This window comes from Chiloscyllium plagiosum, unplaced genomic scaffold (assembly GCF_037043375.1).
Source record: "Chiloscyllium plagiosum isolate Xiang-an unplaced genomic scaffold, Cpla_swu_hap1 HiC_scaffold_110, whole genome shotgun sequence".
Classification (NCBI taxonomy): domain Eukaryota; kingdom Metazoa; phylum Chordata; class Chondrichthyes; order Orectolobiformes; family Hemiscylliidae; genus Chiloscyllium; species Chiloscyllium plagiosum.
In genome coordinates this window covers 57501-84068 of record NW_028270249.1, presented here as the reverse complement: position 1 = coordinate 84068, position 26568 = coordinate 57501, and positions in this window count along the sequence as shown.

The window sequence follows — 26568 nt, the reverse complement described above, 5'->3', positions numbered from 1 at the left end:
GTGATGCTCACACCCTGGCGTTTGTGTGGTGGGAATGTTACTTGCCCCTTCCCAGCCCAAGCCTGGATATTGTCCAGATCTTGGGGCATTTGGACCCAGACTGTCTCAGTATCTGAGGAGTCACTACGTAGACTGTACATTCTCACCTACAGGTCCGTAGAAATCTGTGGATAGAGAACACAAAGAGAAGTTATTGAGAATGGGTCAGGAAAATGCCATCGTACCCTAACTGTCCCCAGGCCCTTCGGCCAGCTCTAGCTGCTATCTCTGAAACTTTCGAGCTGACCGGTCAGGGAAAGGGTGGGCTGGGTCTGATTTGTAACCAATATCACATGGGAGTCGCTCTCGAATGTTCCCCTGGATAATTCCCAATCCTTATCTTTAGGGCCGTAGGGAACAACTGTGGATGGAGAGAATACAGAAGGATATTAGAAATGTGAAAGGGAAAGGCTATTGATCTCTAACTGACCCACCCACACTCTCTGGCAGTGCCCTGCTGCTCTCCCTCTCTGATGCAAAGTTAATGATCGATTTGGTGAGATTCAGACCCAATCTGGAGACCAACGTCCTCAATGTCACCCAGAAACATGTGACTGGTTCCCAAGAGGGCAGACAGCTTGTAGGTGAGAACGATTTGACCAGGAGCACTTGGACATCTTAAAGTAAATCAGTCAATCAGTGATGGTAATGTCTGTGACCTTCAGGGGTGCTATGCTTTAGATTCTCTCTGTCTTGTTGGAGATGGTAACCCCCAGGATGTTGATAGTGGGGGGGAAGGGGGAATTCAGTGACAGTAAGGCCACTGAACGTCAAGGGGGCAATGGTTAGATTCTCTCTTGTTGGAGATGGTAACCCCAGGATGATGATAGTGGGGCGGAAGGGGGATTCAGTGATGGTAACACCATTGAACGTCAAGGGGGCAATGGTTAGATTCTCTCTTGTTGGAGACAGTTACCCCCAGGATGTTGATAGTGGTTGGGGGGGGGGGGGGGGAAGGGGGATTCGGTGACGGTAACGTCATTGAACGTCAAGGGGGCGATGGTTAGATTCTCACTCTCTCTTGTTGGAGACGGTAACCCCCAGGATGTTGATAGTCGGGGGGAAGGGGGATTCAGTGACGGTAACGTCATTGAACGTCAAGGGGGAAATGGTTAGATTCTCTCTCTCTCTTGTTGTACACGGTAACCCCCAGGATGTTGATAGTGGGGGGGACATATTCCCCTGGATATTTCGCAATCCTTACCGTTTTTCGGGTAGGTCTTAACTGTGGATGGAGAGAATACAGGAAGATATTAGAAATGTGAAATGAAAAAGTTATTTTACTCTAACTGACACACCCACACTCTTAGGCAGTGACTTACTGCTCTCTCTTTCTCTCTGATGCAAAGTTACTGATCGATTTGGGGAAATTCAGACCAAATCTGGAGACCAAAGTCCGTAAGATTACTGAGAAACGCGAAGGCAGACAGCTTGTGGATGGGATCGATTTGACCAGAAACATTTGGACCTCTTTAAAAAAATCAGTCACTGAATGATCATAATGTCTTTGGTTGTCAGGGGGGTGATGGTTAGATTCTCTCTTGTTGGTGATGCTCACAGCCTGGCGTTTGTGTGGTGGGAATGTTACTTGCCCCTTCCCAGCCCAAGTCTGGATATTGTCCAGATCTTGGGGAATTTGGACCCAGACTGCTTCAGTATCTGAGGAGTCACTACGTAGACTGTACATTCTCACCTACAGGTCCGTAGTCATCTGTGGATAGAGAACACAAAGAGAAGTGATTGAGAATGGGTCAGGAAAATGCCATCGTACCCTAACTGTCCCCAGGCCCTTCGGCCAGGTCTAGCTGCTATCTCTGAAACTCTCGAGCTGACCGGTCAGGGAAAGGGTGGGCTGGATCTGATTTGTAACCTATATCACGTGGGAGTCGCACTCGAATGTTCCCCTGGATAATTCCCAATCCTTACCTTTAGGGCCGTAGGGAACAACTGGGGATGGAGAGAATACAGGAGGATATTAGAAATATGAAAGGGAAAGGCTATTGATCTCTAACTGACCCACCCACACTCTCTGGAAGTGCCCTGCTGCTCTCCCTCTCTGATGCAAAGTTACTGATCGATTTGGTGAGATTCAGACCCAATCTGGAGACCAACGTCCTCAAGGTCACCCAGAAACATGTGACTGGTTCCCAAGAGGGCAGACAGCTTGTAGGTGAGAACGATTTGACCAGGAGCATTTGGACATCTTAAAGTAAATCAGTCAATCAGTGATGGTAATGTCTGTGACCTTCAGGGGTGCTATGCTTTAGGTTCTCTCTGTCTTGTTGGAGATGGTAACCCCCAGGATGTTGATAGTGGGGGGGAAGGGGAATTCAGTGACAGTAAGGCCACTGAATGTCAAGGGGGCAATGGTTAGATTCTCTCTTGTTGGAGATGGTAACCCCCAGGATGTTGATAGTGGGGGGGTAGGGGGATTCAGTGACAGTAACACCATTGAACGTCAAGGGGGCGATGGTTAGATTCTCTCTCTCTCTTGTTGGAGACGGTAACCCCCAGGATGTTGATAGTTGGGGGGGAAGGGGGATTCAGTGACGGTAACACCATTGAACGTCAAGGGGGCGATGGTTAGATTCTCTCTCTCTCTTGTTGGAGACGGTAACCCCCAGGATGTTGATAGTGGGGAAATGTTCCCCTGGACATTTCACAATCCTTACCTTTTTTCCGGTAGGGTTCAACTGTGGATGGAGAGAATACAGGAAGATATTAGAAATGTGAAATGAAAAAGTTATTTTACTCTAACTGACACACCCACACTCTTAGGCAGTGACTTACTGCTCTCTCTTTCTCTCTGATGCAAAGTTACTAATCGATTTGGGGAAATTCAGACCAAATCTGGAGACCAAAGTCCGTAAGATTACTCAGAAACGCGAAGGCAGACAGCTTGTGGATGGGATCGATTTGACCAGAAACATTTGGACCTCTTTAAAAAAATCAGTCACTGAATGATCATAATGTCTTTGGTTGTCAGGGGGGTGATGGTTAGATTCTCTCTTGTTGGTGATGCTCACAGCCTGGCGTTTGTGTGGTGGGAATGTTACTTGCCCCTTCCCAGCCCAAGTCTGGATATTGTCCAGATCTTGGGGAATTTGGACCCAGACTGCTTCAGTATCTGAGGAGTCACTACGTAGACTGTACATTCTCACCTACAGGTCCGTAGTCATCTGTGGATAGAGAACACAAAGAGAAGTGATTGAGAATGGGTCAGGAAAATGCCATCGTACCCTAACTGTCCCCAGGCCCTTCGGCCAGGTCTAGCTGCTATCTCTGAAACTCTCGAGCTGACCGGTCAGGGAAAGGGTGGGCTGGATCTGATTTGTAACCTATATCACGTGGGAGTCGCACTCGAATGTTCCCCTGGATAATTCCCAATCCTTATCTTTAGGGCCGTAGGGAACAACTGGGGATGGAGAGAATACAGGAGGATATTAGAAATATGAAAGGGAAAGGCTATTGATCTCTAACTGACCCACCCACACTCTCAGGCAGTGCCCTGCTGCTCTCCCTCTCTGATGCAAAGTTACTGATCGATTTGGTGAGATTCAGACCCAATCTGGAGACCAACGTCCTCAAGGTCACCCAGAAACATGTGACTGGTTCCCAAGAGGGCAGACAGCTTGTAGGTGAGAACGATTTGACCAGGAGCATTTGGACATCTTAAAGTAAATCAGTCAATCAGTGATGGTAATGTCTGTGACCTTCAGGGGTGCTATGCTTTAGGTTCTCTCTGTCTTGTTGGAGATGGTAACTCTCAGGATGTTGATAGTGGGGGGGAAGGGGGAATTCAGTGACAGTAAGGCCACTGAATGTCAAGGGGGCAATGGTTAGATTCTCTCTTGTTGGAGATGGTAACCCCCAGGATGTTGATAGTTGGGGGGGAAGGGGGATTCAGTGACGGTAACACCATTGAACGTCAAGGGGGCGATGTTTAGATTCTCTCTTGTTGGAGACAGTTACCCCCAGGATGTTGATAGTGGTGGGGGGGGGGGGGGGGGGGGAAGGGGGATTCAGTGACGGTAACGTCATTGAACGTCAAGGGGGCAATGGTTAGATTCTCTCTCTCTCTTGTTGGAGACGGTAACCCCCAGGATGTTGATAGTGGGGGGGAAATGTTCCCCTGGACATTTCACAATCCTTACCTTTTTTCCGGTAGGGTTCAACTGTGGATGGAGAGAATACAGGAAGATATTAGAAATGTGAAATGAAAAAGTTATTTTACTCTAACTGACCCACCCACACTCTCAGGCAGTGACTTACTGCTCTCTCTTTCTCTCTGATGCAATGTTACTAATCGATTTGGGGAAATTCAGACCGAATCTGGAGACCAAAGTCCGTAAGATTACTGAGAAACGCGAAGGCAGACAGCTTGTGGATGGGATCGATTTGACCAGAAACATTTGGACCTCTTTTTAAAAATCAGTCATTGATTGATCATAATGTCTTTGATTGTCAAGGGGGCGATGGTTAGATTCTCTCTTGTTGGTGATGCTCACAGCCTGGCGTTTGTGTGGTGGGAGTGTTCCTTGTCCCTTCCCAGCCCAAGCCTGGATATTGTCCAGATCTTGGGGCATTTGGAGCCAGACTGCTTCAGTATCTGAGGAGTCATTACGCAGACTGTACATTCTCACCTACAGGTCCATAGCCATCCGTGGATAGAGAACACAAAGAGAAGTGATTGAGAATGGGTCAGGAAAATGCCATTGTACCCTAACTGTCCCCAGGGCCTTCGGCCAGGTCTAGCTGCTATCTCTGAAACTCTCGAGCTGACCGGTCAGGGAAAGGGTGGGCTGGGTCTGATTTGTAACCAATCTCACGTGGGAGTCACTCTCGAATGTTCCCCTGGATAATTCCCAATCCTTACCTTTAGGGCCGTAATCGTCAACTGTGCATGGAGAGAATACAGGAGGATATTAGAAATGTGAAATGGAAAGGCTATTGATCTCTAACTCACCCACCCACACTCTCAGGCATTGCCCTGCTGCACTCTCTCTCTGATGCAAAGTTACTGCGCGAGTTTGTGAGATTCAGACCCAATCTGGGGACCAAAGTCCTCAAGATTACTCAGAAACTTGTGACTGGTTCCCAGGATGGCAGCTTGTGGAAGGCAACGATTTGACCCGGAGCACTGAGACTTTTCGAGTTGGGGAAATTCAGACCCCAGTCCTCCTTTACCTCTGGACCCCTGTACTCAGGGGGGATAGAAAATCGGAATGTGTTGGGATGTTTCTCCCTTGGGGGGCCGCAAGGAATGATATTTGTTCACGTCATGGTTGCTATCCCCAGAATGGGCAGTTTCGAAATTATGCAAGCCCCTTGTTATCAAACCCAGATCAAGTCCCCACAGAGAGGAAGCCATGTTCATCCATATCCCACATCAGTCTCCATCCAACCCCCCACCCACCCTTCCCCACAAACCCCATCTTCAGACCACTGTCCCACTCTCCCTCCCTGACTCTGTCAGGATATATCTTGCAATCAAAACCAGTGGGCGAGAACGATTTGTGCTGAAGCATTTGAATGTTTTATAGTCGGGCCCTCCTGCACCTGAGATTGGTTCATTAGATTTACAAAGGTGTTACCTTGGGGCTGGAAGAGATTTACCAGAATGTTACACTGGGGCTGGGAAGAGATTTACCAGGATGATGCCCTGGGGCTGGGAGAGATTTACCAGGATGTTACCCTTTGGGGCTGGGAGAGATTTACCAGGATGTTACCCTGGGGCTGGGAGAGATTTACCAGGATGTTACCCTTTGGGACTGGGAGAGATTTACCAGGATGTTACCCTTTGGGGACTGGGAGAGATTTACCAGGATGTTACCCTTTGGGGCTGGGAGTGATTTACCAGGATGTTACCCTTTGGGGCTGGGAGAGATTTACCAGGATGTTACCCTGGGACTGGGAGAGATTTACCAGGATGTTACCCTGGGGCTGGGAGAGATTTACCAGGATGTTACCCTGGGACTGGGAGAGATTTACCAGGATGTTACCCTGGGACTGGGAGAGATTTACCAGGATGTTACCCTGGGACTGGGAGAGATTTACCAGGATGTTACCCTGGGGCTGGGAGAGATTTACCAGGATGTTACCCTGGGACTGGGAGAGATTTACCAGGATGTTACCTTGGGGCTGGGAGAGATTTACCAGGATGTTACCCTGGGGCTGGGAGAGATTTACCAGGATGTTACTCTGGGGCTGGGAGAGATTTACCAGGATGTTACCCTGGGGCTGGGAGAGATTTACCAGGATGTTACCCTGGGGCTGGGAGAGATTTACCAGGATGTTACCCTGGGACTGGGAGAGATTTACCAGGATGACACCCTGGGGGCTGGGAGAGATTTACCAGGATGTTACCCTGGGACTGGGAGAGATTTACCAGGATGACACCCTGGGGGCTGGGAGAGATTTACCAGGATGTTACCCTGGGACTGGGAGAGATTTACCAGGATGTTACCCAGGGACAAGGAGAGATTTACCAGGATGTTACCCTGGGGCTGGGAGTGATTTACCAGGATGTTACCTTGGGACTGGGAGAGATTTACCAGGATGTTACCCTGGGGCTGGGAGAGATTTACCAGGATGTTACCCTGGGACTGGGAGAGATTTACCAGGATGTTACCCTGGGGCTGGGAGAGATTTACCAGGATGTTACCCTTTGGGACTGCGAGAGATTTACCAGGATGTTACCCTGGGGCTGGGAGAGATTTACCAGGATGTTACCCTGGGGCTGGGAGAGATTTTCCAGGATGTTACCCTGGGACTGGGAGAGATTTACCAGGATGTTACCCTGGGACTGGGTGAGATTTACCAGGATGTTACCCTGGGACTGGGAGAGATTTACCAGGATGTTACCCTGGGGCTGGGAGAGATTTACCAGGATGTTACCCTGGGACTGGGAGAGATTTACCAGGATGTTACCATTTGGGGCTGTGAGAGATTTACCAGGATGTTACCCTGGGGCTGGGAGAGATTTACCAGGATGTTACCCTGGGACTGGGAGAGATTTACCAGGATGTTACCCTGGGGCTGGGAGAGATTTACCAGGATGTTACCCTGGGGCTGTGAGAGATTTACCAGGATGTTACCCTGGAGCTGGGGGAGATTTACCAGGATGTTACCCTGGGACTGGGAGAGATTTACCAGGATGTTACCCTGGGACTGGGAGAGATTTACCAGGATGTTACCCTGGGGCTGGGAGAGATTTACCAGGATGTTACCCTGGGACTGGGAGAGATTTACCAGGATGTTACCCTGGGGCTGGGAGAGATTTACCAGGATGTTACCCTGGGACTGGGAGAGATTTACCAGGATGTTACCCTGGGACTGGGAGAGATTTACCAGGATGTTACCCTGGGGCTGGGAGAGATTTACCAGGATGTTACCCTGGAGCTGGGGGAGATTTACCAGGATGTTACCCTGGGACTGGGAGAGATTTACCAGGATGTTACCCTGGGACTGGGAGAGATTTACCAGGATGTTACCCTGGGGCTGGGAGAGATTTACCAGGATGTTACCCTGGGACTGGGAGAGATTTACCAGGATGTTACCCTGGGACTGGGGGAGTTTTACCAGGATGTTACCCTGGGACTGGGAGAGATTTACCAGGATGTTACTTTGGGACTGGGGGAGTTTTACCAGGATGTTACCCTGGGGTTGGGAGAGATTTACCAGGATGTTACCCTTTGGGGACTGGGAGGGATTTACCAGGATGATCCCCGAGTGGGAATTTCATTGTCGGACACCTTTAAAGTGTGGAAATCCCTTACCTACAACACCTTTGGGATCTCTCACAGAGTTCAGGAATGGAGAGGGGTGTTCGGGATTGAGGGAAGCATGGATATCTGCCCCTGTGCGGCATTGAAGTGCTGGGTCTAACTGACCAGCCAATCCCGGGGAGGTGGGGGGGGGGGGGGGGGAACCGTAATATCAGAGAGCAGCGAATCCTTACCTTTTCCAATTCCGAATCCCACCTTTGTACCTGCAGACAGAACAGGCAGGGAGAGGGGGCTTTGAGAGTGAGAGAAGGTGGAAAGGGGGAAATCATCCTGTTGTCAGCATGATCGCGCAGAAGACGGAGGGTGGGGGTGGGAACAAATGATCCCAACTGGGAATCCTGCTGGACCGAGGGTCCGGTCTGCTCCCAGACCTGACTCCGAGGGGGGCCTGCACACCCGCCAGGGACCCCCCCAACCCGTGCGATTCCTCATCAAAGCCAACGCTTGTCACAGTGGGGGGACTACACTGGGTTTTACCACAAAGCTTTCCCAGGGTCTTACCTTGGTATCCGTAGTCGCTCTCTGTGCGGAGAGAGAGAGAGAGAAAAGACAGTGGATTGGGTGTTTCTTTTGAGAAGTGGGGGGGGGGGTGGAGGAGGCCATTCAACGCCCTACTGTCCCCACACACCGCCTCTCCCATTCCGTCTCCTTTCCCATTCCCGGTATCTCTTTCTCTCTCACTCTCTCTGTCTCTCTCTCGCTCTCTCTCTCGATAATGTAGCCACCAATGGGGGTTAGGAGCCAGACAGCTCTTCCCCTGCTGTTCCGCAATGGGGGAATCACGCAAGAGATATAGAGGAGATTATTTAATCGGGATGTTGCACTGGAGCTGGGAGAGATTGATCAGGATGTCACAATGTTGGGAGATATTTACCAGGATGTCTCCTCATTGGGAGAGATTTACCAGGATGTCGTCCTGGGACTGGGAGAGATTTACCAGGATGTTACCCTTTGGGGCTGGGAGAGATTTACCAGGATGTTACCCTGAGGCTGGAAGAATTTACCAGGATGTTACCCTGGGGCTGGGAGAGATTTACCAGGATGTTACCCTGGGGCTGGGAGAGATTTACCAGGATGTTACCCTGGGGCTGGGAGAGATTTACCAGGATGTTACCCTGGGGCTGGGAGACATTTACCAGGATGTTACCCTGGGGCTGGGAGAGATTTACCAGGATGTTACCCCGGGGACTGGGAGAGATTTACCAGGATGTTACCCTGGGACTGGGAGAGATTTACCAGGATGTTACCCTGGGGCTGGAAGAGATTTACCAGGATGTTACCCTGGGACTAGGAGAGATTTACCAGGATGTTACCCTGGGGACTGGGAGAGATTTACCAGGATGTTACCCTGGGACTGGGAGAGATTTACCAGGATGTTACCCTGGGGCTGGGAGAGATTTACCAGGATGTTACCCTGGGACTGGGAGAGATTTACCAGGATGTTACCCTGGGGCTGGGAGAGATTTACCAGGATGTTACCCTGGGGCTGGGAGAGATTTACCAGGATGTTACCCTGGGGCTGGGAGAGATTTACCAGGATGTTACCCTGGGGCTGGGAGAGATTTACCAGGATGTCGTCCTGGGACTGGGAGAGATTTACCAGGATGTTACCCTCTGGGGGCTGGGAGTGATTTACCAGGATGTTACACTTTGAGGACTGGGAGAGATTTACCAGGATGTTACCCTGGGACTGGGAGAGATTTACCAGGATGTTACCCTTTCGGGCTGGGAGAGATTTACCAGGATGTTACCCTGGGGCTGGGAGAGATTTACCAGGATGTTACCCTGGGACTGGGAGAGATTTACCAGGATGTTACCCTTTCGGGCTGGGAGAGATTTACCAGGATGTTACCCTGGGGCTGGGAGAGATTTACCTGGATGTTACCCTTTGGGGATTGGGAGAGATTTACCAGGATGTTACCCTGGGACTGGGAGAGATTTACCAGGATGTTACCCTGGGGACTGGGAGAGATTTACCAGGTTGTTACCCTTTGGGGGGTGGGAGAGATTTACCAGGATGTTACCCTGGGGCTGGGAGAGATTTACCAGGATGTTACCCTTTGGGACTGGGAGAGATTTACCAGGATGTTACCCTGGGACTGGGAGAGATTTACCAGGATGTTACCCTGGGACTGGGAGAGATTTACCAGGATGTTACCCTGGGGCTGGGAGAGATTTACCAGGATGTTACCCTGGGACTGGGAGAGATTTACCAGGATGTTACCCTGGGACTGGGAGAGATTTACCAGGATGTTACCCTGGGGCTGGGAGAGATTTACCAGGATGTTACCCTGGGGCTGGGAGAGATTTACCAGGATGTTACCCTGGGGCTGGGAGAGATTTACCAGGATGTTACCCTGGGGCTGGGAGAGATTTACCAGGATGTTACCCTTTGGGGCTGGGAGAGATTTACCAGGATGTTACCCTGGGGCTGGGAGAGATTTACCAGGATGTCACCTCAGTGGGGGAGATTTCCCAGGATGTTAAAGGATGTGTGTCAGAGATATCTTTGGGCTTGTTTCTGAAACTCGAGCTTATGGGAAACGGTTGGGACTTGGTCTATGAAAGGGTATGGGTTTTCTCTCCGTGGAAAGGCTGAAGATGAAAGTCAATTCAAAGGGAAGACTGAGAGTGGTGGCTCTCATCGTTGGGTGGGGGGTGGGGGGTGGGGTTGGGGAGATAGAGAGGGGGCAGGAGAAGAGGGGGAGGGGGAGGGGGAGATAGAGAGGGAGAGGGGGAGGGGGAGGGGGAGATAGAGAGGGAGAGGGGGAGGGGGAGGGGGAGGAGGAGATAGAGAGGGAGAGGGGGAGGGGGAGGGGGAGGGGGAAGGGGAGATAGAGAGGGAGAGGGGGAGGGGGAGGGGGAGCGGTAGATAGAGAGGGGGTGGAGAAGAGGGATAGAGGGAGATAGAGAGTGGGAGGTGGAGGGGAGAGAGAGAGGGGGAGGAGGAGAGGGAGAGAAGGAGGTAGAGAGGTGGAGGGGGAGGGGGAGGGGGAGATAGAGAGGGAGTTAGAGAGGGGGAGGGAGAGGGGGATAGAGAGGGGAAGGGAGAGGGGGATAGAGAGGGGGAGGAAGAGGGGGATGGACAGGGGGAGGGAGAGGGGGATAGAGAGGGGGAGGGAGAGGGGGGTAGAGAGGGGGAGGGAGAGGGGGATAGAGAGGGGGAGGGAGAGGGGGTAGAAAGGGGCAGGGGAGAAGGCTTTGGAGAGGGGGATAGAGAGAGGGAGGGTGAGGTGGAAAGAAAGGGGGACGGGAGGGGGAGGGAGGTGGGAGATAGAGAGGGGGAGGGGTAGGGGATGTAGAGAGGGGGAGGAGAAGAGGGAGAGAGAGAGATAGAGAGGGGTAGGGGGAGGGAGAGGGGGATACTTAGGGGAGGAGGAGAGGGGGTGGGAGAGGGGGAGATAGAGAGAGGGAGGGGAGATAGAGAGGGGGATGGGGCAGAAGGGAGATATAGGGGGAGAGGGGGATATGGGGAGAGGAGATAGAGAGGGGGAGATAGAAATGGGGAGTGGGTGAGGGGAGGATAGAGAGGGGAGGGGGAGGGGGAGAGGGAGAGGAGGAGATAGAGAGGGGGAGGGGAGGTAGACAGGATGGGGGCACATGGGAGATAGCGAGATAGAGGGGGAGGGGGATATGGGAAGGGGAGATAGAGGGGAGGAGATAGAGAGTGAGGAGGGGGAGAGGAGGAGGGAGAGAAGGAGATAGAGAGGGGGACAGAGAGGGGAGGGTGGGGGGAGGGAGAGGGGGAGATAGAGAAGGGGAGGGGAGATAGAAGGGAAGGGGGCAGAAGAGGGATAGAGAGATAGAGGGAGAGGGGGATATGGGGAGGGGAGATAGAGAGGGGGAGATAGAAGGGGGATGGGAGGATGTATATGGAACCCCAAGTCTACATTAAAAGATGCTACACCCCCTTGCCCCACCCCCACCCACTCACCCCCACACGTTCGGATAAAACCCTTACCTTTCACAGGTTTGATGGTGGATTTGGCTTTGTCTGTTTTGAGAGACGAAAACACAGAGCGCCTCCGTCAAATCCCCATCGGAAACGCTCTCTTTCCCCAGCATTCCGGTCTTCCCGAACCCACCCTGCTCCATCCCGGCCCCTGCGGCATGCTCGAGCAACGCCAACTCCACCTTCACTCCCCTCAGGCACTGCCCAGCCCATTGGATTTCAGAGAGGTTCAGAGAATGTTATCGGTGCACAGCAAAACTCAGGCACACCCTGTCCCTGTGATGTTACCGTACAGATTAATGCTCAGGCACCCCCTGTCCCTGCGGTGTTACCGTACAGATTAATGCTCAGACACACCCTGTCCCTGCGGTGTTACCGTACAGATTAATGCTCAGGCACCCCCTGTCCCTGCGGTGTTACCGTACAGATTAATGCTCAGACACACCCTGTCCCTGCGGTGTTACCGTACAGATTAATGCTCAGACACACCCTGTCCCTGCGGCGTTACCGTACAGATTAATGCTCAGACACACCCTGTCCCTGCGGTGTTACCGTACAGATTAATGCTCAGGCACCCCCTGTCCCTGCGGTGTTACCGTACAGATTAATGCTCAGACACACCCTGTCCCTGCGGTGTTACCGTACAGATTAATGCTCAGGCACCCCCTGTCCCTGCGGCGTTACCGTACAGATTAATGCTCAGACACACCCTGTCCCTGCGGTGTTACCGTACAGATTAATGCTCAGGCACACCCTGTCCCTGCGGTGTTACCGTACAGATTAATGCTCAGGCACACCCTGTCCCTGCGGCGTTACCGTACAGATTAATGCTCAGACACCCCCTGTCCCTGCGGTGTTACCGTACAGATTAATGCTCAGGCACACCCTGTCCCTGCGGCGTTACCGTACAGATTAATGCTCAGACACCCCCTGTCCCTGCGGTGTTACCGTACAGATTAATGCTCAGACACACCCTGTCCCTGCGGCGTTACCGTACAGATTAATGCTCAGGCACCCCCTGTCCCTGCAGTGTTACCGTACAGATTAATGCTCAGACACCCCCTGTCCCTGCGGCGTTACCGTACAGATTAATGCTCAGACACACCCTGTCCCTGCGGCGTTACCGTACAGATTAATGCTCAGACACCCCCTGTCCCTGCGGCGTTACATACTGTGTGTTACCTTTAACTGGTCGAGGGATTGATTTTGGGGGGCCACGAGGTCACGATACAGAGTACACAGGGGGCAGGGGGGACGGGGAGGGAGGGGCCGAAGGGCCTGTAACTGCGCTGGGGGTGTTCTCTGTTCCGCGTGCACGGCTGTCTCTACCATGGCACAGCACGGGTCAATCCCCAGCCACCTCTCGGGTTCACAGCGAGGCCAATTGCCAAGAGACTTTGCAATTTGGGTCCCAGTTGCCCTGTGCCTTTTGGCGACCCAGTCCTGGGAAAGAGCTGGTCGCTCGGTGGGGGAAGTGGGCCGGGGTTGGCGATCGGCTCAAAACGCGATCGTCTCGAGCTGACCCTCCGGATCTTGCCCTCCCTCCCTCACCTCCCTCCCATACCCCCCGCCCTCCACCAGCCCCCACCTGGGAACCAATTGTAGAGTGCGTACAGTCCCTTTAAGAGAGAGAGAGTCAGCTGGCCCGCGCCTCGTCGCACAGTGGGCTGAGAGATGGGAAGATCTCCCCGGTATTTCAAACGCAACCACTCCGCTCAAATCCGGCCCCCAGACCCCCCTCTCTCTCTCACACTTTAACAGATTGTGAGACAAGGTGAGATTTTCAGTGTGTTTAATGTTCACTTTTAACGTTAAATAATACAATCGATTTTATTTTGTGAAATATAGGAATTTGAGGAGCTCTCTCTCTCTCACACGTTAACAGATTGTGAGACAAGGTGAGATTTTCGGTGTGTTTAATGTTCACTTTTAATGTTAAATAATACAATCGATTTTATTTTGTGAAATATTGGAATATGGGGAGCTCTCTCTCTCTCTCACTTTAACAGATTGTGAGACAAGGTGAGATTTTCGGTGTGTTTAATGTTCGCTTTTAGCGTTAAATAATACAATCGATTTTATTTTGTGAAATATAGGAATTTGAGGAGCTCTCTCTCTCTCTCACTTTAACAGATTGTGAGACAAGGTGAGATTTTCGGTGTGTTTAATGTTCACTTTTAGCGTTAAATAATACAGTCGATTTTATTTTGTGAAATATAGGAATTTGGGGAGCTCTCTCTCTCTCTCACTTTAACAGATTGTGAGACAAGGTGAGATTTTCGGTGTGTTTAATGTTCACTTTTAGCGTTAAATAATACCATCGATTTTATTTTGTCAAATATTGGAATTTGGGGAGCTCTCTCTCTCTCACACTTTAACAGATTGTGAGACAAGGTGAGATTTTCGGTGTGTTTAATGTTCACGTTTAACGTTAAATAATACAATCGATTTTATTTTGTGAAATATAGGAATTTGGGGAGCTCTCTCTCTCTCACACTTTAACAGATTGTGAGACAAGGTGAGATTTTCGGTGTGTTTAATGTTCACTTTTAGCGTTAAATAATACAATCGATTTTATTTTGTGAAATATAGGAATTTGAGGAGCTCTCTCTCTCTCTCACTTTAACAGATTGTGAGACAAGGTGAGATTTTCGGTGTGTTTAATGTTCACTTTTAGCGTTAAATAATACCATCGATTTTATTTTGTGAAATATAGGAATTTGAGGAGCTCTCTCTCTCTCTCACTTTAACAGATTGTGAGACAAGGTGAGGTTTTCAGTGTGTTTAATGTTCACGTTTAGCGTTAAATAATACAATAGATTTTATTTTGTGAAATATTGGAATTTGGGGAGCTCTCTCTCTCTCTCACTTTAACAGATTGTGAGACAAGGTGAGATTTTCGGTGTGTTTAATGTTCACTTTTAACGTTAAATAATACAATAGATTTTATTTTGTCAAATATTGGAATTTGGGGAGCTCTCTCTCTCTCTCACTTTAACAGATTGTGAGACAAGGTGAGATTTTCGGTGTGTTTAATGTTCACTTTTAGCGTTAAATAATACAATCGATTTTATTTTGTCAAATATAGGAATTTGGGGAGCTCTCTCTCTCTCACACTTTGACAGATTGTGAGACAAGGTGAGATTTTCGGTGTGTTTAATGTTCACTTTTAGCGTTAAATAATACAATAGATTTTATTTTGTGAAATATAGGAATTTGAGGAGCTCTCTCTCTCTCACTTTAACAGATTGTGAGACAAGGTGAGATTTTCGGTGTGTTTAATGTTCACTTTTAGCATTAAATAATAAAATCGATTTTATTTTGTGAAATATAGGAATTTGAGGAGCTCTCTCTCTCTCTCACTTTAACAGATTGTGAGACAAGGTGAGATTTTCGGTGTGTTTAATGTTCACTTTTAATGTTAAATAATACAATCGATTTTATTTTGTGAAATATTGGAATTTGGGGAGCTCTCTCTCTCTCTCACTTTAACAGATTGTGAGACAAGGTGAGATTTTCGGCGTGTTTAATGTTCACTTTTAGCATTAAATAATACAATAGATTTTATTTTGTGAAATATAGGAATTTCAGGAGCTCTCTCTCTCTCACTTTAACAGATTGTGAGACAAGGTGAGATTTTCGGTGTGTTTAATGTTCACGTTTAGCGTTAAATAATACAATAGATTTTATTTTGTGAAATATAGGAATTTGAGGAGCTCTCTCTCTCTCTCACTTTAACAGATTGTGAGACAAGGTGAGATTTTCGGTGTGTTTAATGTTCACTTTTAGCATTAAATAATACAATCGATTTTATTTTGTGAAATATAGGAATTTGAGGAGCTCTCTCTCTTTCTCACTTTAACAGATTGTGAGACAAGGTGAGATTTTCGGTGTGTTTAATGTTCACTTTTAATGTTAAATAATACAATCGATTTTATTTTGTGAAATATTGGAATTTGGGGAGCTCTCTCTCTCTCACACTTTAACAGATTGTGAGACAAGGTGAGGTTTTCGGTGTGTTTAATGTTCACTTTTAGCGTTAAATAATACAATCGATTTTATTTTGTGAAATATAGGAATTTGAGGAGCTCTCTCTCTCTCACACTTTAACAGATTGTGAGACAAGGTGAGATTTTCGATGTGTTTATTGTTCACTTTTAATGTTAAATAATACAATCGATTTTATTTTGTGAAATATAGGAATTTGAGGAGCTCTCTCTCTCTCTCACTTTAACAGATTGTGAGACAAGGTGAGATTTTCGGTGTGTTTAATGTTCACTTTTAGCATTAAATAATACAATCGATTTTATTTTGTGAAATATAGGAATTTGAGGAGCTCTCTCTCTCTCTCACTTTAACAGATTGTGAGACAAGGTGAGATTTTCGGTGTGTTTAATGTTCACTTTTAATGTTAAATAATACCATTGATTTTATTTTGTGAAATATAGGAATTTGGGGAGCTCTCTCTCTCTCTCACTTTAACAGATTGTGAGACAAGGTGAGATTTTCGGTGTGTTTAATGTTCACTTTTAGCATTAAATAATACAATCGATTTTATTTTGTGAAATATAGGAATTTGAGGAGCTCTCTCTCTCTCTCACTTTAACAGATTGTGAGACAAGGTGAGATTTTCGGTGTGTTTAATGTTCACTTTTAATGTTAAATAATACCATTGATTTTATTTTGTGAAATATAGGAATTTGGGGAGCTCTCTCTCTCTCACACTTTAACAGATTGTGAGACAAGGGGAGGTTTTCGGTGTGTTTAATGTTCGCTTTTAACGTTAAATAATACAATCGATTTTATTTTGTGAAATATAGGAATTTGAGGAGCTCTCTCTCTCTCTCACTTTAACAGATTGTGAGACAAGGTGAGATTTTCGGTGTGTTTAATGTTCACTTTTCGCGTTAAATAATACAATAGATTTTATTTTGTGAAATATAGGAATTTGGGGAGCTCTCTCTCTCTCTCACTTTAACAGATTGTGAGACAAGGTGAGGTTTTCGGTGTGTTTAATGTTCACTTTTAGCGTTAAATAATACAATCGATTTTATTTTGTGAAATATAGGAATTTGGGGAGCTCTCTCTCTCTCTCACTTTAACAGATTGTGAGACAAGGTGAGGTTTTCGGTGTGTTTAATGTTCACTTTTAACGTTAAATAATACAATCGATTTTATTTTGTGAAATATTGGAATTTGAGGAGCTCTCTCTCTCTCACACTTTAACAGATTGTGAGACAAGGTGAGATTTTCGGTGTGTTTAATGTTCACTTTTCGCGTTAAATAATACAATCGATTTTATTTTGTGAAATATTGGAATTTGGGGAGCTCTCTCTCTCTCACACTTTAACAGATTGTGAGACAAGGTGAGGTTTTCGGTGTGTTTAATGTTCACTTTTAGCGTTAAATAATACAATCGATTTTATTTTGTCAAATATTGGAATTTGGGGAGCTCTCTCTCTCTCACACTTTAACAGATTGTGAGACAAGGTGAGATTTTCGGTGTGTTTAATGTTCACGTTTAGCGTTAAATAATACAATAGATTTTATTTTGTGAAATATTGGAATTTGAGGAGCTCTCTCTCTCTCACACTTTAATAGATTGTGAGACAAAGTGAGATTTTCGGTGTGTTTAATGTTCACGTTTCGCGTTAAATAATACAATCGATTTTATTTTGTGAAATATTGGAATATGGGGAGTTCTCTCTCTCTCTCACTTTAACAGATTGTGAGACAAGGTGAGATTTTCGGTGTGTTTAATGTTGACTTTTAACGTTAAATAATACAATAGATTTTATTTTGTGAAATAATGGAATATGGGGAGCTCTCTCTCTCTCTCACTTTAACAGATTGTGAGACAAGGTGAGATTTTCGGTGTGTTTAATGTTGACTTTTAACGTTAAATAATACAATAGATTTTATTTTGTGAAATATAGGAATTTGGGGAGCTCTCTCTCTCTCTCACTTTAACAGATTGTGAGACAAGGTGAGATTTTCAGTGTGTTTAATGTTGACTTTTAACGTTAAATAATACAATCGATTTTATTTTGTGAAATATAGGAATTTGAGGAGCTCTCTCTCTCTCTCACTTTAACAGATTGTGAGACAAGGTGAGGTTTTCGGTGTGTTTAATGTTCACTTTTAACGTTAAATAATACAATAGATTTTATTTTGTGAAATATTGGAATTTGAGGAGCTCTCTCTCTCTCTCACTTTAACAGATTGTGAGACAAGGTGAGATTTTCGGTGTGTTTAATGTTCACTTTTAACGTTAAATAATACAATCGATTTTATTTTGTGAAATATTGGAATTTGAGGAGCTCTCTCTCTCTCTCACTTTAACAGATTGTGAGACAAGGTGAGATTTTCGGTGTGTTTAATGTTCACATTTAACGTTAAATAATACCATCGATTTTATTTTGTGAAATATAGGAATTTGAGGAGCTCTCTCTCTCTCACACGTTAACAGATTGTGAGACAAGGTGAGATTTTCGGTGTGTTTAATGTTCACTTTTAGCATTAAATAATACAATCGATTTTATTTTGTGAAATATAGGAATTTGGGGAGCTCTCTCTCTCTCTCACTTTAACAGATTGTGAGACAAGGGGAGGTTTTCGGTCTGTTTAATGTTCACTTTTAGCATTAAATAATACAATCGATTTTATTTTGTGAAATATAGGAATTTGGGGAGCTCTCTCTCTCTCTCACTTTAACAGATTGTGAGACAAGGGGAGGTTTTCGGTCTGTTTAATGTTCACGTTTAGCGTTAAATAATACAATCGATTTTATTTTGTGAAATATAGGAATTTGGGGAGCTCTCTCTCTCTCACACTTTAACAGATTGTGAGACAAGGTGAGATTTTCAGTGTGTTTAATGTTCACTTTTAACGTTAAATAATACAATAGATTTTATTTTGTGAAATATCGGAATTTGAGGAGCTCTCTCTCTCTCTCACTTTAACAGATTGTGAGACAAGGTGAGATTTTCAGTGTGTTTAATGTTCACTTTTAATGTTAAATAATACAATCAATTTTATTTTGTGAAATATAGGAATTTGAGGAGCTCTCTCTCTCTCACACGTTAACAGATTGTGAGACAAGGTGAGATTTTCGGTGTGTTTAATGTTCACTTTTAGCGTTAAATAATACAATACATTTTATTTTGTGAAATATAGGAATTTGGGGAGCTCTCTCTCTCTCTCACTTTAACAGATTGTGATACAAGGTGAGATTTTCGGTGTGTTTAATGTTCACTTTTAGCATTAAATAATACAATCGATTTTATTTTGTGAAATATAGGAATTTGGGGAGCTCTCTCTCTCTCTCACTTTAACAGATTGTGAGACAAGGGGAGGTTTTCGGTCTGTTTAATGTTCACGTTTAGCGTTAAATAATACAATCGATTTTATTTTGTGAAATATAGGAATATGGGGAGCTCTCTCTCTCTCTCACTTTAACAGATTGTGAGACAAGGTGAGGTTTTCGGTGTGTTTAATGTTCACTTTTAACGTTAAATAATACAATCGATTTTATTTTGTGAAATATTGGAATTTGGGGAGCTCTCTCTCTCTCACACTTTAACAGATTGTGAGACAAGGTGAGGTTTTCAGTGTGTTTAATGTTCACTTTTAACGTTAAATAATACAATCGATTTTATTTTGTGAAATATTGGAATTTGGGGAGCTCTCTCTCTCTCACACTTTAACAGATTGTGAGACAAGGTGAGGTTTTCGGTGTGTTTAATGTTCACTTTTAGCATTAAATAATACAATCGATTTTATTTTGTGAAATATAGGAATTTGGGGAGCTCTCTCTCTCTCTCACTTTAACAGATTGTGAGACAAGGGGAGGTTTTCGGTCTGTTTAATGTTCACGTTTAGCGTTAAATAATACAATCGATTTTATTTTGTGAAATATAGGAATTTGGGGAGCTCTCTCTCTCTCTCACTTTAACAGATTGTGAGACAAGGTGAGATTTTCGGTGTGTTTAATGTTCACTTTTAACGTTAAATAATACCATCGATTTTATTTTGTGAAATATTGGAATTTGGGGAGCTCTCTCTCTCTCACACTTTAACAGATTGTGAGACAAGGTGAGGTTTTCGGTGTGTTTAATGTTCACTTTTAGCATTAAATAATACAATCGATTTTATTTTGTCAAATATTGGAATATGGGGAACTCTCTCTCTCTCTCACTTTAACAGATTGTGAGACAAGGTGAGATTTTCGGTGTGTTTAATGTTCACTTTTAGCGTTAAATAATACAATTGATTTTATTTTGTGAAATATTGGAATTTGAGGAGCTCTCTCTCTCTCTCACTTTAACAGATTGTGAGACAAGGTGAGATTTTCGGTGTGTTTAATGTTCACTTTTAACGTTAAATAATACAATCGATTTTATTTTGTGAAATATAGGAATTTGAGGAGCTCTCTCTCTCTCTCACTTTAACAGATTGTGAGACAAGGTGAGATTTTCGGTGTGTTTAATGTTCACTTTTCGCGTTAAATAATACAATAGATTTTATTTTGTGAAATATAGGAATTTGGGGAGCTCTCTCTCTCTCTCACTTTAACAGATTGTGAGACAAGGTGAGGTTTTCGGTGTGTTTAATGTTCACTTTTAGCGTTAAATAATACAATCGATTTTATTTTGTGAAATATAGGAATTTGGGGAGCTCCCTCTCTCTCACACTTTAATAGATTGTGAGACAAGGTGAGATTTTCGGTGTGTTTAATGTTCACTTTTAGCGTTAAATAATACAATCGATTTTATTTTGTGAAATATTGGAATTTGAGGAGCTCTCTCTCTCTCTCACTTTAACAGATTGTGAGACAAGGTGAGATTTTCGGTGTGTTTAATGGTCACGTTTAGCGTTAAATAATACAATAGATTTTATTTTGTGAAATATAGGAATTTGAGGAGCTCTCTCTCTCTCACACTTTAACAGATTGTGAGACAAGGGGAGGTTTTCGGTCTGTTTAATGTTCACGTTTAGCGTTAAATAATACAATCGATTTTATTTTGTGAAATATAGGAATTTGGGGAGCTCTCTCTCTCTCACACTTTAACAGATTGTGAGACAAGATGAGATTTTCGGTGTGTTTAATGTTCACTTTTAGCATTAAATAATAAAATCGATTTTATTTTGTGAAATATAGGAATTTGGGGAGCTCTCTCTCTCTCTCACTTTAACAGATTGTGAGACAAGGGGAGGTTTTCGGTGTGTTTAATGTTCACTTTTAGTGTTAAAGCATACAATCGATTTTATTTTGTGAAATATAGGAATTTGGGGAGCTCTCTCTCTCTCTCACTTTAACAGATTGTGAGACAAGGTGAGGTTTTCAGTGTGTTTAATGTTCACTTTTAGCGTTAAATAATACAATCGATTTTATTTTGTCAAATATTGGAATTTGGGGAGCTCTCTCTCTCTCACACTTTAACAGATTGTGAGACAAGGTGAGATTTTCGGTGTGTTTAATGTTCACGTTTCGCGTTAAATAATACAATCGATTTTATTTTGTGAAATATAGGAATTTGGGGAGCTCTCTCTCTCTCACACTTTAACAGATTGTGAGACAAGGTGAGGTTTTCGGTGTGTTTAATGTTCACTTTTAACGTTAAATAATACCATCGATTTTATTTTGTGAAATATTGGAATTTGGGGAGCTCTCTCTCTCTCACACTTTAACAGATTGTGAGACAAGGTGAGGTTTTCGGTGTGTTTAATGTTCACTTTTAGCGTTAAATAATACAATCGATTTTATTTTGTCAAATATTGGAATTTGGGGAGCTCTCTCTCTCTCACACTTTAACAGATTGTGAGACAAGGTGAGATTTTCGGTGTGTTTAATGTTCACGTTTAGCGTTAAATAATACAATAGATTTTATTTTGTGAAATATTGGAATATGGGGAGCTCTCTCTCTCTCTCACTTTAACAGATTGTGAGACAAGGTGAGATTTTCGGTGTGTTTAATGTTCACTTTTAGCGTTAAATAATACAATAGATTTTATTTTGTGAAATATTGGAATTTGAGGAGCTCTCTCTCTCTCACACTTTAATAGATTGTGAGACAAGGTGAGATTTTCGGTGTGTTTAATGTTCACGTTTAGCGTTAAATAATACAATCGATTTTATTTTGTGAAATATTGGAATATGGGGAGTTCTCTCTCTCTCTCACTTTAACAGATTGTGAGACAAGGTGAGATTTTCGATGTGTTTAATGTTGACTTTTAACGTTAAATAATACAATAGATTTTATTTTGTGAAATAATGGAATATGGGGAGCTCTCTCTCTCTCTCACTTTAACAGATTGTGAGACAAGGTGAGATTTTCGGTGTGTTTAATGTTGACTTTTAACGTTAAATAATACAATAGATTTTATTTTGTGAAATATAGGAATTTGGGGAGCTCTCTCTCTCTCTCACTTTAACAGATTGTGAGACAAGGTGAGATTTTCAGTGTGTTTAATGTTGACTTTTAACGTTAAATAATACAATCGATTTTATTTTGTGAAATATTGGAATTTGAGGAGCTCTCTCTCTCTCTCACTTTAACAGATTGTGAGACAAGGTGAGGTTTTCGGTGTGTTTAATGTTCACTTTTAACGTTAAATAATACAATCGATTTTATTTTGTGAAATATAGGAATTTGAGGAGCTCTCTCTCTCTCACACTTTAACAGATTGTGAGACAAGGTGAGGTTTTCGGTGTGTTTAATGTTCACTTTTAGCATTAAATAATACAATCGATTTTATTTTGTGAAATATTGGAATTTGGGGAGCTCTCTCTCTCTCACACTTTAACAGATTGTGAGACAAGGTGAGATTTTCGGTGTGTTTAATGTTCACGTTTAGCGTTAAATAATACAATCGATTTTATTTTGTGAAATATTGGAATATGGGGAGCTCTCTCTCTCTCTCACTTTAACAGATTGTGAGACAAGGTGAGATTTTCGGTGTGTTTAATGTTCACTTTTCGCGTTAAATAATACAATAGATTTTATTTTGTGAAATATTGGAATTTGAGGAGCTCTCCCTCTCTCTCACTTTAACAGATTGTGAGACAAGGTGAGATTTTCAGTGTGTTTAATGTTCACTTTTAACGTTAAATAATACAATCGATTTTATTTTGTGAAATATAGGAATTTGAGGAGCTCTCTCTCTCTCTCACTTTAACAGATTGTGAGACAAGGTGAGATTTTCAGTGTGTTTAATGTTCACTTTTAACGTTAAATAATACAATCGATTTTATTTTGTGAAATATAGGAATTTGGGGAGCTCTCTCTCTCTCACACTTTAACAGATTGTGAGACAAGGTGAGATTTTCGGTGTGTTTAATGTTCACTTTTAACGTTAAATAATACAATCGATTTTATTTTGTGAAATATAGGAATTTGAGGAGCTCTCTCTCTCTCACACGTTAACAGATTGTGAGACAAGATGAGATTTTCGGTGTGTTTAATGTTCACTTTTAGCATTAAATAATAAAATCGATTTTATTTTGTGAAATATAGGAATTTGGGGAGCTCTCTCTCTCTCTCACTTTAACAGATTGTGAGACAAGGTGAGATTTTCAGTGTGTTTAATGTTGACTTTTAGCGTTAAATAATACAATCGATTTTATTTTGTCAAATATTGGAATTTGGGGAGCTCTCTCTCTCTCTCACTTTAACAGATTGTGAGACAAGGTGAGATTTTCGGTGTGTTTAATGTTGACTTTTAACGTTAAATAATACAATCGATTTTATTTTGTGAAATATTGGAATATGGGGAGCTCTCTCTCTCTCTCACTTTAACAGATTGTGAGACAAGGTGAGGTTTTCGGTGTGTTTAATGTTCACTTTTAACGTTAAATAATACAATCGATTTTATTTTGTGAAATATTGGAATATGGGGAGCTCTCTCTCTCTCACACTTTAACAGATTGTGAGACAAGGTGAGATTTTCGGTGCGTTTAATGTTCACTTTTAACGTTAAATAATACAATCGATTTTATTTTGTGAAATATTGGAATATGGGGAGCTCTCTCTCTCTCTCACTTTAACAGATTGTGAGACAAGGTGAGATTTTCGGTGTGTTTAATGTTCACTTTTAACGTTAAATAATACAATCGATTTTATTTTGTGAAATATTGGAATATGGGGAGCTCTCTCTCTCTCACACTTTAACAGATTGTGAGACAAGGTGAGATTTTCGGTGTGTTTAATGTTCACTTTTAGCATTAAATAATAAAATCGATTTTATTTTGTGAAATATTGGAATATGGGGAGCTCTCTCTCTCTCTCACTTTAACAGATTGTGAGACAAGGTGAGATTTTCGGTGTGTTTAATGTTCACTTTTAACGTTAAATAATACAATCGATTTTATTTTGTGAAATATAGGAATTTGAGGAGCTCTCTCTCTCTCACACTTTAACAGATTGTGAGACAAGGTGAGGTTATCGGTGTGTTTAATGTTCACTTTTAACGTTAAATAATACAATCGATTTTATTTTGTGAAATATTGGAATTTGAGGAGCTCTCTCTGTCTCTCACTTTAACAGATTACGAGATGATTGAGATGCGTTTGGTTTAATGACCAGGGCACCGCTGACTCGTAACATCAGTCTGTCCTTTTCTGTGTGACAGTTTTCACCCCACGGGCAGATATTTGACCGGGCGCTGGGGGAGTTACAGATCACCTGGCCGGTCTATTCTCCTCGGCAGACCTAGGTCCAACTGATCAGCCGCCAGGGAAATTATTTCCCTCGCGCGCTGAGCTAAGGAGGGGAGACTGGAGGGCTGGGGTGGTGGGGCGGGTGTTGTGGGGATGTCATTTGGAATGCTACCGGGAAGAGCGGCAAACGCTTACCTTTTTTGAGGACAGGTTTGTCTTTCACTGAGGAGGGAAAACAGGGCACGTTAATTTATTGGTGTCAGGAAATTCGGCACACACGTTAAAATAAAAAGTCAAGCCTACTCTGGGCTGAAGTTCAACGGGGGGGAGGGGGCACGATGTTGGGCAGGGCAATTTTTCCCCAAATTTGCCCCCGAAACTTTACAGACACCTCCCCTCCCCCCCCTCCCGGCCCACTCTTCCGAAACCCTCAATCCAATCTCAGCCCGTCGGGGAATTCTCTCTCATCCCTCCCTCCCCCCCCCCCCCGCCGTTCCCCTCGGTAGGTTTGATGGAGTGGGAGGTTATCGCTCTCGGCTGGCCTCCACAACCCCTGCTCCCAGGACCCTCGGAGCGCACTTCCCAATGAGACCAGTCCCAACATTCCACCCCCCCCAACTCTACGCTCCTCCCCCCCACCCCCCCCCCCCCCACCGCCCAACACATCCCACACACAACTCTCGAAACATACCGACAAAGGTGTTGGATACGCTCCCCTCTCTGGGTCAGGGGGGGAGGACAGGGAGTCGGGAGGGTTTGGGAATACCGCCCAGCATTCCCGGTCTCCCTCCGACCGGGAGAGAGGGTTCGGGAAAGATTGACGAGGGGACTGTGTTCCCCGGAGCGTCGGGGAGCTGAGGGGGAGTGACCCTGAGAGAGGTCAGTAAAATCACGAGGGGGGGGTGTGGGGGATCGGGGGGTAAATAGACAAGGTCTTATCCCCCCCTGGGGTGGGGGTGGAGATGAGGGGGGTGACCCTGAGAGAGGTCAGTAAAATCACGAGGGGGGTGTGTGGGGGATAGGGGGGTAAATAGACAAGGTCTTATCCCCCCCTGGGGTGGGGGTGGAGATGAGGGGGGTGACCCTGAGAGAGGTCAGTAAAACCACGAGGGGGGGGGGTGTGTGGGGGATAGGGGGGTAAAAATAGACAAGGTCTTATCCCCCCCTGGGGTGGGGGTGGAGATGAGGGGGGTGACCCTGAGAGAGGTCTATAAAATCACGAGGGGGGGGTGTGGGGGATAGGGGGGTAAATAGACAAGGTCTTATCCCCCCTGGGGTGGGGGGAGTCTCTAACTCGAGTAGGGGGAGGGGGTTGAGGGGTAAAAGGGACCCGAGGGGGTAACGTTTCCCCGCGGGGGGGCGTGTTGGGGGGAACGAGGGAGGTGCTGGGGTCCGGTTCAACATGGATGGGGAGGGAGGGGTTTAGCGGGATGTGGGGGGGAACGGGGGGAGCTGGGTTGAGTTGGGGATAGCACGGACGGGGTGGTCCAATCCCAGTCCAGCCCTCGTTGCTCGGGGGGGGGGGGAGGGGGGGAATGACAGGCCCACGGTCACCCCTCCCCTGACAGCCAGTCCCAAAGAGGGACAGGGAGGTGCGGTGCACCCACTACCCATTCCCCTGGATCTTTGGGGGACAGTGGAACGAGGGAGGGGGCAAGAGGGAAATCTCCCACCCCACTCCAAAACGGGGGGAGGGAGGGGGGTGTGTGGTTGTATTCACAAAAACGACCCCCCCCCCCCCTCACCGCCCCCCAACCTGACTTCTCAAGAGGACAGGCACCATCACTTCGGGATAGGTCGGGGGTGGGTGGGGGTGAACGTTGAGGGGCGGGTGTGTGTGTGTGTGTGTGTGTGTGTGTGTGTGTAGGGCAGAGGTGGTGAGGGGGTGGGGGGGAGGGAATTAAATGCCGTTCCTGGCCGGCAACTACCTCTCCCAAGCCCACCCCCAAGCCCCGCAGGGAATATGGCCCATTCTGACCCCTACATCCCCCCACCCCACTCTCTGTCCAATGGCGGGGCCCGGTCCAGTTGGCCCCAGCTCTTCGGACAGCGCGTCGCTACCCCGAAGGCCCTGTCCCGCGGTCCCGACCGAGATTCCCCGAAGACTGGCAGTTAACTGTCGCACATCAGCT